The sequence below is a fragment of the Schistocerca cancellata genome, chromosome 2 (assembly GCF_023864275.1).
Source record: "Schistocerca cancellata isolate TAMUIC-IGC-003103 chromosome 2, iqSchCanc2.1, whole genome shotgun sequence".
NCBI lineage: Eukaryota > Metazoa > Arthropoda > Insecta > Orthoptera > Acrididae > Schistocerca > Schistocerca cancellata.
Window position 1 is genome coordinate 1,143,535,406 of NC_064627.1, and position 17,658 is coordinate 1,143,553,063.

The 17,658-nt window shown below is 43.0% G+C and overlaps 1 non-coding gene across 1 annotated transcript; it reads left to right on the forward strand.

Moving 5' to 3' along the window:
• The first annotated feature begins 17,340 nt into the window (after positions 1–17,340).
• On the forward strand, positions 17,341–17,415 carry Trnas-cga (transfer RNA serine (anticodon CGA)). Its single transcript has one exon. It is a non-coding gene; the product is annotated as a tRNA-Ser (tRNA).
• Positions 17,416–17,658: the final 243 nt, after the last annotated feature.

The following is a 17,658-nucleotide window of genomic DNA, read 5'->3' on the forward strand; positions in this document are numbered from 1 at the left end:
AATTTGTAAGACTGGATGGCATATATATATTGATTACTAAGGTAAATACATTGCTTGTTCTCTATTAAAATCTTTCGTTTGCTAACTATGCCTTTCAGTAGTTAGTGCCTTCAGTAGTTTGAATCTTTTATTTAGCTGGCAGTAGCGGCGCTCGCCGTATTGCAGTAGTTCGAGTAACGAAGATTTTTGTGAGGTAAGTGATTTGTGAAAGGTATAGGTTAATGTTAGTCAGGGCCTTTCTTTTGTAGGGATTATTGAAAGTCAGATTGCGTTGCGCTAAAAAATATTGTGTGTCAGTTTAAGCACAGTCATGTATAATTTTTCAAAGGGGACGTTTCAAACTGTTCTCTTGCACGCGTCCGATATTCTTGCATTTAAGTTCTGGGTTTGCTGTGATAGATCTCACTGTCCTAATCTTATTTCCATTCATATGATATACGGTAATATGAAATTTTCGACTCAAAATCCGTTATCAGAACAGATGGCAAGGTACAATATGTCCCAATATGTCCCACTCACTGCGTAGCTTGCCCAGCTGAGACGTACGTCCACTCCCTTCCTCCTCCCGGGAACTACCCGACCGCTTGGGGTGGCCAAGATAATCAGATATCTGTTAAAAACCACAGTGACTGAGAAACTGAGGACTGCATAATAACAGTTTTACAGTCTTCGGTTGCGGTTTCAGTCACAAGTAGAAGCCACAAATAGCAACTAAAAGCAGCTTATAGCATTCAACGCCGTGTGCCATCTATTGGCTGAAGTTCGTACCTCTTTCTAAAGATGTTGTCGTGTCTGCTGTGATTTAGTGATACGTCACAGCTGGTATTTGCAAGTAGCAACTGAAAGTGGTATTTAACATTCAAAACAATGTGCTGTTTGTTAACCGACGTTCGTAATGTATAGTGGATTTTAAACCACGGGACGCGGCTGGAAGTTAGAGAAAATTTTATCATCTTGGTTATCGCAAAGGCTGTGCGAGATGGGTTCTGCGGATGCTTACAGAAGGACAAAAAACTCATCGAATGGAAATTTTTCAGGATCTGCTGGACCAATATGCAGCTGAAGGTGACAATTTTCTGAATAGCATCGTCACTGCAGAAGACACGTGGTGTCACCACTATCATTCGGAATCAAAAACTCAGTCCACGGAATGGCGACATACGAATTCTCCGTCAAAGAAGAAATTCAAGACACGGCCGTCTGCGGTCAAATTGACGTGCACAGTCATCTGGCATATTCAGGATGATGTTCTTTTGGATGTCCTGGAGCCTGAAAAACTGTCAATTTAGTACGCTACAAGACGGCACTGACTAAGCTGAAAGCCCGAGTTTCCAGGGTAAGGCCAGACAGGAAGAGCAACTTTCACCTGTAACAAGATAACGCCAGGTCCCACACCAGTTCTGCCACCGCACAACTCACTGCGAAATTCGGCTTGACGGTCTCACCACATCCACCACTAAGTCCAGATTTAACGCCTCGAGACTTCCTTCTCTGTGGGGCTATGAAAGATGGACTACGTGGCGAACATTATCAAGACTTGGATGCTGTTTTGGAAGCTGTAAGAAAGCGGTTAGTCTCAGCTTGTTCCGATTTTTACAAGCGCAGCATGCAGGCTTTGGTTTATGGTCTCCAAAGTGCACTACGAGCTGGTGGTGACTATGTGGGAAAATGACGGTAGCCCTTTTTAGCTATTATGTTGTGATCTATGTATCTCCTGTAGTTTCCATGAATAAAAATAGGAGACGTTACTTACGGAACGATCCCCGTAACTGGCTGGGCTATGGCTCTTCTGAGCGTCGAACTGTGAAAATTTTACAGCAGAAAATGCTGCTCCTCTTCCCTGGGCTAATATTTAGGTATTTAATAAGCAAAGCATGCCCTACCACTTAACACTGAAAAAAGGCATCTCACTCTCCTCCTATCCCTTTCTGTGGCGAATGACGTGAGTTCTCATTTCAACATTCCTGTTTCTCTGTCTAGACTACAGTTCATTATTATTACGAAATCCTGGCAGTTTTAACGTTGCATAAGCAGTTGGTTTTTGTGACGACATTGCTCAGTGGCGTTTCAAACCTACAAAGCGTCCCAAAACTGCGGGTCCCCACTCCATTTTAGAGGTAGCATCCACAGCATCTGGCTTTCCCTCTCATTCCACATCTACACTGTAAAAAACACTCGTGGCTGTGGGCCTTGTGCCACAGAAAAATCTGTGTTTGCCTGTGGCGCTTTGGGTGGCCAGCAGTGACACTGAAAAAAAACTGTGCAGTAGCCAATGAACTGTGCGCCTTCCAGAGTTCCCTTCCGAGAACCACTCCAAGGACTGAGGCCTAAAACACTCCATAGCACTGTCACCTTCTCCCTATTTGCTTTCAACCTACTCTCATTTATACAGGGCATGCAAGTTCTAATAAAAGAGCAAATGATCTATAAATTGCATTAGTCAGCTAGTGACATCCTTTGTACTTTTATACATTACATTTTGCAGTGTCGATTAATTATTCCCATCGAATAGGCCTCTGCATTAAGATTCTACATATGTTACGGGACTCTTTCCGAAAAAACCGTAACATAACAAATCTGATGTTAGATAATGGACAAGGCTCCAACAGGTATTTTTATTCGTGTTACACACATGTACTCAACATATGAAATTCACGGGGCGTGGGGGATGGGGTGGTATACTTGGTGTCCCACTCAAATCTCCCTGATTTCAAAGACCCAGGAAACAAAACTGCAGTAGATACGACAATGAAAAATGCACCACATAGTAAAGCATCTCAAGGAATTTATTTATTTATCATCAATACATTTCTACATTTGTAGCACGAGGAATATTGAGTCTATATCCAATTTCTTGCTAAGTTCTATGTAACATTTCCTCTGTTATTGTTGCAATCCCATTAGTGATACGATCTCGCAACGTAGAAATATCGTGCACTTTGGTCGCATTCACGCGGTCATTCACGAATCCCCACATGAAGAAATCAAGCAGCGTAATGTCAAGTGAATGTGGTGGCCAGGCAATGGGTCCTCCACGTCCGTTCCAACAATGGGAAATTTCCTACCCAGGAACTTGCGAACAGCCATTGACCAACGCGGCGGAACTCTATCTTGTTGAAAAATGATGTTGGGTTGCAAGTCTCGTATCTGAGGGTACACAAAGTAAAAATGTAAATGTCGTGTGACTAGGTCCTCCCATCGGGTAGACCGTTCGCCGGGTACAAGTCTTTTGATTTGACGCCACTTCGGCGATTTGTGCGTCGATGGGGATGAAATGATGATGATTAGGACAACACAACACCCAGTCCCTGAGCGGAGAAAATCTCCGACCCAGTCGGGAATCGAACCCGGGCCGTTGGGATTGACATTTTGTCGCGCTGACCCATGCACTGTTTGTTCCGCAAAGAAGAACGGTCCAACAATCCTGCCGTGCATTAGCCCGCATCAGATGCATAGTTTAGGTCTATCACGAACCTGACACACAATATTTTTAGTGCAACGCAATCTGACTATCAAAGATCCCTGCAAAAGAATGGCCCTGAGTAACATTAAACAATACCTTTCAGAAATCACTTACCTAACAAAAATCTTGGTTACTCGAACTACTGCAATACAGCAAGAGCCACTACTGCCGGCTAAATAAAAGATTCAAACTACTGAAGGCACTAACTACTGAAAGGCATAGTTAGCAAACGAAAGATTTTAATAGAGAACAAACAATATATTTACCTTAATACCATCAAAAGTCATAATATATATATATGAGTTCATAACATCCATTCTTACAAATATCAAAACTCCGCCATTTCTCTCTCCACATCCACCACTGCTGGCGGCTCACCTCCAACTGCGCAACGCTACGCGCTGTTAACATCCAGCTGCCGCTGCCCAACACTACAATGGCAGACAACAATGCAAACTAGCCACAAACTGCACACAGCACAGCCAGTGATTTTCATACAGAGCGCTACGTAACATTGCCAATAAGAAAACATAAACAGCCTACTTACACGTGTTCAATGACAAAGTGCGGATTTTGCGAACCCTAAATCCAAATATTATGCCTATTAACCCTTACTGATAGATGAAAGGTTGCTTCATCTGAGAATAAACATCTATACAGGAAGCAGGCATCCATATCAATACGCTGCAGCATATCCACAGCAAATTGTTGTCGGCGTGGTTTGTTGTTTGGCGTCAGATGTTGCAGAATTTGCACTTTGTAAGCACACATACGAAGACGCTGATGAACTAAACGAAGCAATGTTGATCGAGATGCATCAAGTTACCTAGATGCTTGACGAATTGACTTACATAGGCTTGTGAGAAACGTTTGTCTGATGTTCTCCACTGTCTCTTGTGTAACTCCGTAATTTGCACCACCAGAATGTTTCAGAACACTTCCTGTTGCCAGAAACTTTCTGTTCCATCCCTTAATTGTGTTCACATCAGGTGGATCACATTAATGCACAAGACAATTATTTATTTGGGCAGTAATCGGCGATTTTGTTTCTGCAAACCACGCTACTGCTTGCGCGCGCTGCTGTGGAGTCGCCATTTTTTCTTTATGCGACCATGCTGCACTCTGGCGACGATACTTGTCACTTCTGATGCGGGAAGATAAATTCTTTGAGATGCTCTACAATGTGGTGCGTTTTTCATTGTCGTATTTACTGTGTTTTTTTTTCTCCTGGGTGCTTGAAATCAGGGAGGTTTGAGTGGGACACCCTGTACTATGTACCTTTTATCAAATGTTTAAGAATAGCGAATTCACAAGATGGATTTTTTTTTCACCACTACTATACACAGGTAAACTTTCGTCAATAACTTCACGTATTGCGGTTAAAATGTTCGTGATATCAACTTTTAACAGGAAACTTCTTACGTCCCACTTTTTTTGCATGCATATACATCAATCTTAAACACATATCTACGTCATTATCAATTACTCAGTAACTACATGGTATAATATTTATGGGTAAGGGACAGCTTTAACGAGGGGAGAGTGAAACTTTTATCATCCACATTCTTTTCACATTTATTTATTATTCCTTTGGAACTGTATAATGGCTTCAATGACATATTGTTGAAGTACTCTGTTCGCAGACTTTACAGCGAGAACGCATCATTTGGTTGCAGTGACACAGTTCACGTGGTCAGAAACACAAGTTAGCACATATTCGTATACTTCACCGCATCAGTTCGTTGTTACTTATGATTAACCATAGTGTGACATCTACGGTGATAAATTGCAGAAATCGCATTTTAACACTGATGAGGGATACAAGTTGCGGATTCGTAAACTGTGACAGATCGCAGTTACCGAAAAGTAACATTCGCAGAAATCACTGCTATCGGACAGTTACAGTGGTCGCCCTGGACGAAGGGACTGTCTGCTCCAGGAAGGCGTAGCAGCACAGTTACACAGATACGCTTGACAAGTTGAACCCTCCAGATGCAAATTATAGCTACAGCTGCCACTATGAAGGACGAAAGTGACAGTTCTTAACAGTTCCTGTCGTTTCAACATGGAGATAAATCCGTCCCCAATTTGTTTCTAGAGCCGCGGCCATTAGCCAGCATGGCTGCAAAAGTGATAAAACAACTGCGTGAGGCCTGCATTGTCGCGATCAAGGGATTCGCTTCTCCTCCACGACAGACAGCAACGAGTCAAAAAAAAATTTCAGCAGTTTGTGTTGTATGCTACTCACTGAATAACGTCCGCGGGACCCGTCCCTTCTGCCTAGAAATGAACTTGAAAGCGAACCGTTTTCTGAACTTAGAGGAAATGAACGGGAAATGCACGAAGGCACTAACGGCAAAACGTCGAACAATTTTTTACCCATATGGACACTAATCCGAAAGTGATGTAATTTTATAAATGTGCTAAGAAGTGTGACACTGTAATGCAATTTTTATAAAGAGGAAGACAGTTTCTGTTAGAGAAAGTTTTTAATAGATGTGGACGGTTGTAGCTCTTCCTATGGTGCGCATCGTAAAGAGAAGTTTCATTTACACGACTCATTAAAATAACGCATCTCTACAATATCTGTGTAGAGCAGGCTATTTATAGATGAGATATATGTTTTTACACCACGATTGATGGCGCACTGGCAGACGCTCAATGCTGTGTGTTATTTTTGGTGTCAACATTCCAGACCACGTATGTCACTTATACGGCGGTTTTGTAGTGGATCAGTGGATAAATAACCTGAAACAATTTGTGTTAACTTTGAATTATATTTTTCGCTCAAGAAGTACACTTAGCACTCAAGAAAAAATGCTGTCCTGACGGTGAGAAGAAGAAAATAGACAAACAGTAGAATTGTGACCCAAAAAATCTGAAGGTGTTTTTCACGTTTTCGAGAGCCTCGTTAGTATTTACAGCCTCGCATTCACGTCTACCGTTCTCACTTCTATTCTATTAGCATTTAAGCAGTCTAACTGTGAGAAAGGAAAAAATACACTCCTGGAAATGGAAAAAAGAACACATTGACACCGGTGTGTCAGACCCACCATACTTGCTCCGGACACTGCGAGAGGGCTGTACAAGCAATGATCACACGCACGGCACAGCGGACACACCAGGAACCGCGGTGTTGGCCGTCGAATGGCGCTAGCTGCGCAGCATTTGTGCACCGCCGCCGTCAGTGTCAGCCAGTTTGCCGTGGCATACGGAGCTCCATCGCAGTCTTTAACACTGGTAGCATGCCGCGACAGCGTGGACGTGAATCGTATGTGCAGTTGACGGACTTTGAGGGAGGGCGTATAGTGGGCATGCGGGAGGCCGGGTGGACGTACCGCCGAATTGCTCAACACGTGGGGCGTGAGGTCTCCACAGTACATCGATGTTGTCGCCAGTGGTCGGCGGAAGGTGCACGTGCCCGTCGACCTGGGACCGGACCGCAGCGACGCACGAATGCACACCAAGACCGTAGGATCCTACGCAGTGCCGTAGGGGACCGCACCGCCACTTCCCAGCAAATTAGGTACACTGTTTCTCCTGGGGTATCGGCGAGAACCATTCGCAACCGTCTCCATGAAGCTGGGCTACGGTCCCGCACACCGTTAGGCCGTCTTCCGCTCACGCCCCAACATCGTGCAGCCCGCCTCCACTGGTGTCGCGACAGGCGTGAATAGAGGGACGAATGGAGACGTGTCGTCTTCAGCGATGAGAGTCGCTTCTGCCTTGGTGCCAATGATGGTCGTATGCGTGTTTGGCGCCGTGCAGGTGAGCGCCACAATCAGGACTGCATACGACCGAGGCACACAGGGCCAACACCCGGCATCATGGTGTGGGGAGCGATCTCCTACACTGGCCGTACACCACTGGTGATCGTCGAGGGGACACTGAATAGTGCACGGTACATCCAAACCGTCATCGAACCCATCGTTCTACCATTCCTAGACCGGCAAGGGAACTTGCTGTTCCAACAGGACAATGCACGTCCGCATGTATCCCGTGCCACCCAACGTGCTCTAGAAGGTGTAAGTCAACTACCCTGGCCAGCAAGATCTCCGGATCTGTCCGCCATTGAGCATGTATGGGACTGGATGAAGCGTCGTCTCACGCGGTCTGCACGTCCAGCACGAACGCTGGTCCAACTGAGGCGCCAGGTGGAAATGGCATGGCAAGCCGTTCCACAGGACTACATCCAGCATCTGTACGATCGTCTCCATGGGAGAATAGCAGCCTGCATTGCTGCGAAAGGTGGATATACACTGTACTAGTGCCGACATTGTGCATGCTCTGTTGCCTGTGTCTATGTGCCTGTGGTTCTGTCAGTGTGATTATGTGATGTATCTTACCCCAGGAATGTGTCAATAAAGTTTCCCCTTCCTGGGACAATGAATTCTCGGTGTTCTTATTTCAATTTCCAGGAGTGTATTTTAAAAATCCAATGAACATATATACGATAAAATTCGTATCTTCTCTACTTCTTATACAACATTTGCCCAGAGAGGCTGCTGGAAACAGGAATTTGTTATTGAATTGTCACAGCAGCCAGACGTTTAGTATCAGTTCATCTTCCATATTCTGTGACGCAAATATCCAGCACAAGTTTAAAAGCGATAAGTCTATTTAATGTCATTTACATTCTGTCCGCTGTAGCACTGTTCATCAAGTTCAAATTTTCACTGATTTACGTTGTACATTTACGTTCCATGAGAATCGAGATACAAACGTTTTGGTTGTTACAAAAACGTGGTATTCATCTCTTTGTTGAATTAACCTTACAGGACACAACTGAGCCAAGAAATTACAATAAATACTACATTCTAGTCAATACCATAACTCTTTTTGCATATAAGACGTTGACCTTGAGTGAAGTGGAAGGTACGAACAAGCACAAAGGTATTACAAATCTCGCAAATAGTAAAATTCGAATTACAGACAACATTACAAATCTTACTGGTAGTTTCCTGTTAACGACACTGCCCTTATTTATTGTTTTGCTTGTACAGTTGATGTTAAATTCTTCCTGTCCGTTCAGCTGATTCGTACCCACACCGTGAACCATTTTTGATACAACTTTCGTGATAACCCCATTACACAGGCTGGGAGGATACGAAAGCGTTAAGGGGTAACCCAGAGTAGTAATGTCATTGGTCGTTTGATTATATTTATTAGAATAACAAATAATATTAAACACGTAATGGTCAGACTCCCTGTTTACAAACAAGCAAAGCGCAAATATGTCAAAAGCGTATAACAGAGATACACACACAATAAAGAACAGTAGCATTTCACGTTATGAAAATGGTACAAATGCTGCCTCGGAGCCTATTCCCACATTCAGTGTGCACTCCATTGAGCTATGCTGCTAATAGCGGAAACTGCTAGAATTTATAATACAAGCAGTAATTTCATAAAAGGCAACAAATGATTTCATAGTAAGGTTAATAGTTCCTTATACTGAAACGGTCGCTTAGAACAATTATACATGACTGTGCTTAAACTGACACACAATATTTTTAGCGCAACGCTATCTGACTTTCAAAAATCCCTACAAAAGAATGGCCCCAACCAACATTAACATATACCTTTCACAAATCACTTACTTGACAAACATCTTGGTTACTCGAACTACTGCAATACAGCAAGCGCCACTACTGCCAGCTAAATAAATGATTCAAACTACGGAAGGCACTAAGTACTGATAGGCATAGTTAGCAAAATGAAAGATTTTAATAGAGAACAAACAATTTATTTACCTTAATAGTGTTGAAAAATCATAATATACAAAGCAGTTCATGACATCCAGTCTTACAAATTTCAAAACTCCGCCAATTTTCTCCCCACATCCATCATTGCTGGCGGCTCACCTCCAACTGCCCAACGCTACGCGCTGTTCACGTCCAGCTGCCCAACACTACAATGGCAGACAACAATGCAAACTAGCCACAGACTGCACACAGCACAGCCAGTGATTTTCATACAGAGCGCTACGTAACGTTGCCAATAAGAAAACATAAACAGCCTACTTACATAGCCCCCATGCTCCCTACAAAAAATTTTACAAATTGTTTTGTGCAGTGGCCAATAATGATTTGATAAAATTTTTCATAATTACAATAACAAAGATATCAAATGCACACACTTATTGATACAATGTTGGTCAAAAGCTAAAATTTTCTCACAGTCCATAAAGACAGTCCTGATCATTCATCACAGTAAAATTGTAGTGTTTTTTTTTTCTCAAAGTCTGAGCAGTAAAAGAGAATGCACACGGAGGTAGAGGATTTCCATGCAGTCTTGAAGAAGTAGTGTAGTCCTTCCAACGGAAAGACAGTGCTGACTCTTGACATGCAGACAGGTAATGGGCCACAACAGAGCAAACCCACAGCAGAGTCAGTCGAAGTTTTGAAGAATATTAGTGTGTGCATTTGATTTCTGTGTTATTGTAATTAAAATTATGAAAAATTTTTTCAAATCTGTATTGGCCACTGCCCAAAACAATTTGTAAAATTTTTTGTGGGGAGCATGGGGGCTATGTAAGTAGGCTGTTTAGGTTTTCTTATTGGTAACGCCACGTAGCGCTCTGTATGAAAATCATTGGCTGTGCTGTGTGCAGTCTGTGGCTAGTTTGCATTGTTGTCTGCCATTGTAGTGTTTGGCAGCTGGATGTTAACAGCGCGTAGCGTTGGGCAGTTGGAGGTGAGCCGCCAGCAGTGGTGGATGTGCGGAGAGAAATGGTGGAGTTTTGAAATTTGTAAGACTGGATGTCATGAACTGCTATGTATATTATGATTTTTCAACGCTATTAAGGTAAATACATTGTTTGTTCTCTATTAAAATCTTTCATTTTGCTAACTATGCCTATCAGTAGTTAGTGCCTTCCGTAGTTTGAATCTTTTATTTAGCTGGCAGTAGTGGCGCTCGCTGTATTGCAGTAGTTCGAGTAACCAAGATTTTTGTGAGGTAAGTGATTTGTGAAAGGTATAGGTTAATGTTAGTCAGGGCCATTCTTTTGTAGGGATATTTGAAAGTCGGATAGCGTTGCGCTAAAAATATTGTGTGTCAGTTTAAGCACAGTCACGTATAATTGTTCTAAGGGACCGTTTCAATACCAAGAATACAAGTGAATACACTGTTAACGCATAAAATTCCCCCCCCCCCCCCCCCATTATTTTTATATAAAAATTCTTTTAACTGAATAACACCAAAGTGCCTGTAGAGAATACAAGGTGAAAGCAGTACATTGGCAGTTCAGGCTAAAGCCAGTTAAAAGAAGCACTTTCAAGTAAACTATGAATCCCTGATGGTTGAGAGAAATCTTGTACAGTACAGTTACTTAAATCTAGAATTTGAATAAGCAAGACGTTGTGAGGGAAAGGGTACAATTCTGAATAAGAATACAGGGCGTAAAATACACAAGAGGACTTAGGTTGCTCGTTGCAACAGATGACCTGGATTACTGTGCTTAGGCCAGTCCCCCGCACTTCGACATAAGTTAACAGACAATAAGGTGGTACGTAACATCAACAGGTTCCCGCGCCCTTGAGGCGTAGACAAGTCGGCTGCAAGCTGAGCCAAGTTAGTGCTGGTAGCAAATGCCACAAAATAAGCGAGGGCCAAATAAGCGGTTTAACAATAATAAATGAAGCCCTTACAAGAACATACCAAAAAAAGCAAGTTGTCTTTAACTCTGGTAACAAATGTCTCTAACCAATAATAGAGAACATCATAATTAAAGACAGTCTCCAGCCTTAACCAAATGGTTATTCACAACTATAATCACGAATTCAGTGACAAATATAGCTGATAACTGTCAGACCACCAAACAGTTTGTTGGTGTATATTACAATAAGGCAAGAAGGAACAAGCTTACCTCTACAGAAGTGGAATTAAACAGATTATCACGCCCATTAATTGTTTACGCAACACTAAGCAAGGACATCTGTAACACAATTTGCATATGTATTAGACATACAAAGTTTAAAGCAACTCCGAAACCGATAAAAAAAGACAACTGCCAAAATGACCAACAGCAGAAAACACAGCTAGTAAATTTAACTAACTTTAGACTTAGATCTTTATATGGCTAAGTAAACATTACAGTTTAATCAGAATATCACATAGGTATCCACAAGAAAACTCAGACCCAGTTGCACCACAAAATTATTTAAATAACACTGAAGGACTAAACTTCAGTTAACAACCCTTATTAAAAAGAAACGCATGGCCACCAACATTTAAATAAGTCAGGGCAATCTTCAAAGCAATCGCCAATACAATAAAAGGATGAATAACATTAGTTAAATACCTGTCTTCGGCCACTGTAACTGGACTTAAGCGACCGAACCACACACGTAATGATTAACGCAGAAAACAACACTCAGAGGCAGTGAAAGGCGCAAATACAGAATTAATGAAAAGTACCAACAAATAAAAGGGTCTCAGTCAGTAATCACATTAAATTCAGCCCTTCATGAAGCCACCAAGACCAGGGAAAACTTAGAAGCCGTCGTAGTACGAGCACTCTGCATGAAAGGTGCAAACGGCTAGGCAAGTTGGATATTGTCAGGGCAGCACTAAATATTTTGTCGCTCGTAGCACTGAACCGCCCGAATCACAAACCAGTGGACGTCAAAACGGATTGAATCCATACAAACGGGCGCCGTCTCGCCAGAAATTGCAGCAGGCGAGTAGCGGTAAGGCTATGAACAAAACAAGCACCCGAGAAATGTAGCAGCCGCTGGTTGTCTTGACACCCCCCCCCCCCTTCCCCGTGCTGGCTCCCACCGCGTTCCGCCCCCTGTTCGAAGCACCAGAAGTGTTGCTTTGTAACATCCCACCCGATTTTTGCGTGTGTTCGCCCCTGACAACAACTCACAAAGAAATTGGGAGTGGAACTGTACGCAAAAATGGATAAGGTTGGATTTCAGTGTGGCCCTGTCACCCTTAATTAATCTGCGGTGGTAGTGTTGACGATAAATCATACCTATTTTTTTACTTCCAAACAAGAACGATCACGAACACTTGGGGTGTTCAATGACAGCAAACACATACACAAAAATAAAATGAAGCAAAAGGGTGAATTCAGGATCAACTACTGAAAGTAAAGGCTCTACTAAATCACAATAATTTTATTATAACCTTCAGATCAATGCTGAATAAAACACAATGAACAATTTACAAATTATCCTCCTAACTGGCATTGGCAGTAACTGTGTTAAAAACGGTCCAAAACGCGATCTCTTATAACATATATGTGAAGAACCACTACACTCCAAAGTACCGTGAAACCTCTGTGGAAACAGCAATTGCAATTGATCCAACTGTTTAACGTTACTCCTAAAACAGGCCGAAGCGGGAGCGATCTCACCGTAATATCCCGGTTGTAGCGGCGGTCTGTCCGGCCCCGGTAGCTGAGTGGTCAACGTGACAGAATGTCAATCCTAAGGTCCCGGGTTCGATTCCCGGCTGGGTCGGAGATTTTCTCCGCTCAGGGACTGGGTGTTGTGTTGTCCTAATCATCATAATTTCATCCCCATCGACGCGCAGGTCGCCGAAGTGGCGTCAACTCGAAAGACCTGCACCAGGCGAACGGTGTACCCGCCGGGAGGCCCTAGCCACACGACATTTCATTTCAGCGGCGGTCTGCAACGGCGACGGCGCGGCTGTGCTATCGGCGTGTGGCGTCTCGGAAAGTACAATCCTGCAGTATTCGAATACCAGACTGCTGTCCCTAAACTTCTCTAATTGCGACAATGTTTCCGTCAGCAATGAGCTAACGTCCACTCAGAAATAAAGACCAAGAGGGGAGATGACTTGGCTGACGTCCTCTCAGTACGAGAGCCCAGAACGGAAGACCACGACCGAGAGTCCAGCAAGGTCGCTCTTCAACTTTGTTTTCTCACCTCAACTGTTACCGAGCGAATCACATCACTAGAAGCTCTCAAAATACCCAGTATGCCAGTGCCGACCAATGTACGGCCTGGGAATAGATCTCTTTTCCACAATTCTTTTATTTCTACAAAATTTCACAAGCAAACTCCGCCCTCGCCGGCTGGGAAGAACCGCAGCTGTGGGCAATAACACGTTTACTGGAAGTTTTCTCCCAAGAGACCACTCGAGATTTTCCCGGCAAGATTCCCCGTCATAGCGAACACGGATTCTCGCATTGAAAGTTTGTTATTCGGAACTCCCGGCCTGCCCCACTTGAGTTACTCGAAGGCGTACAATTAGTGGGACATAGGCGAGAGCACGCACAAGAAAGCCCGTCCAGCTATCCACTGCTCTGTTTTGGTAAACACTTGAACACCTGCAGCCGCGCGTCCCTCAGATATTGGCGGCCACTGTGGCCTCTCTAAACGGATTACAGAAATCCCCCAGTTCACCATTCATACCGTCAGGCTGTGGCCTTTGGCGGCTAGGTGGGGACGTAGCTGAGCTCTGTCTCGCGTACCGCCTTTCCGCAAAATCTTATAATTACAAAATCGCGGAATTCTCGGGTGCCGATGCGTTTCCACATAGATTTCCTACACCGTAATTTAGAGTATTACTCCAACAAAACCTAAAGTGTCACGATAAATGGACTCACGTAAAGTGCAAGGCCGTTGCCACCTTACAGCTTCACAACGAGAATCGATACACAAAGACAAATGTGGCGCCATAGGTATATACGACTACGGAAGACATGGAAGAATCGGTAAGGAGCCGTCGTCACGGCTCAGTTGGCACAGTTATCGGATGCAGTACGCGATTGCTGAGGGTTACTGCCACATGATGTGACACTGCCACGTAAAGCAGGTACGAGCGCCATGACGGGTACCCAGTGGTGCAGCCATTATTGAATTGTGTTGTGGGTTGCTAGATTCGCTCCTGGGAGACTTCGACGACCCAACAGTTTTGCAGTTGAAGTCGAAGAGGCACAGGACACGAGAGATGCGGCAAGACCGTCAACGAGTGTAACTTTGGGACGCGTGTTTTAGGCTGCATGGACACTATTTTGAAAGTGACGCAATTTTGCAAACGCGCTTCGCAGTCTGTATGTGTGAGTGATTTACTCTTACGTCCTTTCTCGTATGTTGAGATATGAGAGCAACATATATAAAAAATTATATTTCTGCCACTTACGAATTGCTCATGCGATTTAAAGTTCAACATCGTGGCTAGCGAGACACGGAGGAGGATCAGTAGCAAATCGAAACTCGATTTAGCGCCAACCACATTTCAAGAGATCACGTTTAAATTACTACATAATTATCCTTATCACATTGGCCTACCTCTCATTGCTGTACATACGAAAGGCCGCACATCTCATTAGCTTCGGACAAGAAGCAGGTAGTATAAGAAAAACGAATATCAGTCAGGATAAACACGCTGAGTCAAAGGGACTAATTATAATATTTAAACAGCCACATATCGTGAAGCTGTTTACATCCAAGGTTACTGCCAGTGCATAGCGCCTGTGACTTCGTTAGAAAGAACTGCCCGTATCAGTTCTTTTCAAGGTTAGTTATTTGTGGATTTAATTACACCTAAGCAGGCATTTCTCCTTCTTCTTGTTATATTCGTTATGACCCTTTCAGTTACTATAGTTAAATTTACTATGGGTTTGTCAACAGTAATGGCAGAAAGAATGAAAAGATAGTAACTACACAAACACAACACCAGTTATGTTTGTATTTGAAGAGTAAAATTATAGCAGTAATTAGCGGGTAGTTTGGCCTACGTTGCAAGTCGTGGAGGTAATGGTCGTCAGTGATGAGAAAGGATACGGTAAGCTAAAGTGGCGTAGAGAAATAGTGGAGTGTAGGTACTGGAGTGAGGAGAAACAGCAAAATGAAACAAGCGATTGAAAGAAACTGCAACAAGAAATGTAATATTGCTGAAGGCTAGGCAAAATGAAATTGTCACTGTGTTAAAGCATCTTAGAAGAATTACGAGGATGAATAATGTTTATTGTTTTTCTATGTAATAAGTGAGATTTGGTAGTAAAACTCGACTGTAGCTATCTAATCTTGAAACAAACCTGTGAACGGTTTTATGAACGACTGAAACGAATGTTTTATTTCAGTTGTAAGATCTCATTTTTTCGGCAATTATAGCCGCAAAGAATAGTATTTCTATGGCTGGTTCGTTCATCATTTCGAAAGTCTACTAACGGCCTGACGGTGTCCTCCATTAATCAAAGAACGGTGATCGGACTCTTGGAGTAGGCGGTGCTTCTATGACTGGAGAGAGTCAAGCCCCTAGAAAGGAGCCGCCTGTTACTAGAAACATGCAGCTTCAAGAAGAGAAAATCCGCCCATGTCCAGCATGATTTGTTACAGAGTGAAATGCCCGAAGTAAGCTATGGAGTTAAACACCTATAAAACTTTATGGCGTTTAGAAGATATAAACGAAATGGAGACTATGTCAGACACGCAGTGTGTTAATCTTTAATAAAAACGAATGCTATCTTTTGATGAGAATCATACACGACAAGAATGAATTTCCCATACAACCAGTTAAAAATCTCTATGTGGGTATAGTCCTAGCCCAACAGGTCCAAAACATTCAAGATAACTGAGATTCTAACAAAGAACCTCCTTTGTTTACAGTTTCCTTTTGACAGTAGCTCGTTAGATACAAATTCTTCTTGAATGTCTGTCTGAGTTTTTTAACAGATTTAACAGAAAATATTCATGTAATAGATCTAAATCACAATACAGTGAGAAATGGCTCTGAGCACTATGGGACTTAACTACTGTGGTCATCAGTCCCCTAGAACTTAGAACTACTTAAACCTAACTAACCTAAGGACATCACACACATCCATGCCCGAGGCAGGATTCGAACCTGCGACCGTAGCAGTCGCGCGGTTCCGGACTGCGCGCCTAGAACCGCTAGACCACCACGGCCGGCGCAATAATACAGTAAACTGAACATTTTATGCGAATAATTTCAGTATGAGTGGCGCCATACTGTCATTGCACTTGTGAAATTACGAAATATTCTTCAAGCAACTACCTGAGGTGTGATAACCATTTTATTCCCCTACACATTTCGAACCAGAATCATTTTCAAGTGGTTTTGGATCACCTTCGGGAAAATTGCAGTTAAAACGGATTAACCGATGTGTCAAATATTTGAGGCCGTCGATGTTCATGAATGTATACTTGCAAAACAGAGTTCTGCAATTGTTGTCAAAAGGAACGCCTGATACATGTTTGCTAACAATGTTACACGCATACTTCAGACAGTTTCTTGGCGATTCATACCCCGTTAGAGATAAAAGTTAGTAATAGGTCTCAGTTTATTCTGGTGAAACCGGTTGTTGCGCTAGAGATCGTTGTGGAGCATTTCTTCGCAAGGTATTATTCACTGCAGGGAACAAATCAGCCTTTCTCGATCAAAAATTTTCAGAAGTTTCCTTTCAGTAGCAAAAAAAAAAAAAACTAATATACCTTCATCACAGTACCATGAAAGTATTATTAAATTGAAACTTCCTGACAGATTAAAACTGTGTGCCAGGCCGAGACTCGAACTCGGGACCTTTGCCTTTCGCGGACAAATGCTCTACCAACTTTTTTTTTTTTTTAAATCTCATTTTGTTCGTTTTTCGTTCGTTGCATCTGTTCGGGGTGGATGTCGTGAGACATCCGTTTCAAGTTCGTCGTTGATCCATTTACTCAGTTTTTCTTTTTTTTATTACAGAGGGCAGGTACCCTCTGACCGAACACGCTGAGCTACCGTGCCGGCAATCAACTGAGCTACCCAAGCACGACTCACGCCCCGTACTCACAGCTTTACTTCTGCCAGTACCTCGTCTCCTACCTTCCAAACTTTTGGAAGGTAGGAGACGAGGTACTGGCAGAAGTAAAGCTGTGAGGACGGGGCATGAGTCGTGCTTGGGTAGCTCAGTTGGTAGAGCACTTGCCCGCGAAAGGCAAAGGTCCCGAGTTCGAGTCTCGGCCTGGCACACAGTTTTAATCTGTCAGGAAGTTTCATGTCAGCGCACACTCCGCTGCAGGGTGGAAATCTCATTCTATTATTAAGTTACTTAAAACATGTTAAGAGACTGGGTAATGTTAGCAACAAACAGTTAATAATAGTAATGAACATAGAACATACTAGGAACCCATTAACACTTTCATTTACAAAACGCAGATTAGATACTTCATTTGTGTGGTGGTATCGTCCGTAGCTGATTTGTAATTATTGAA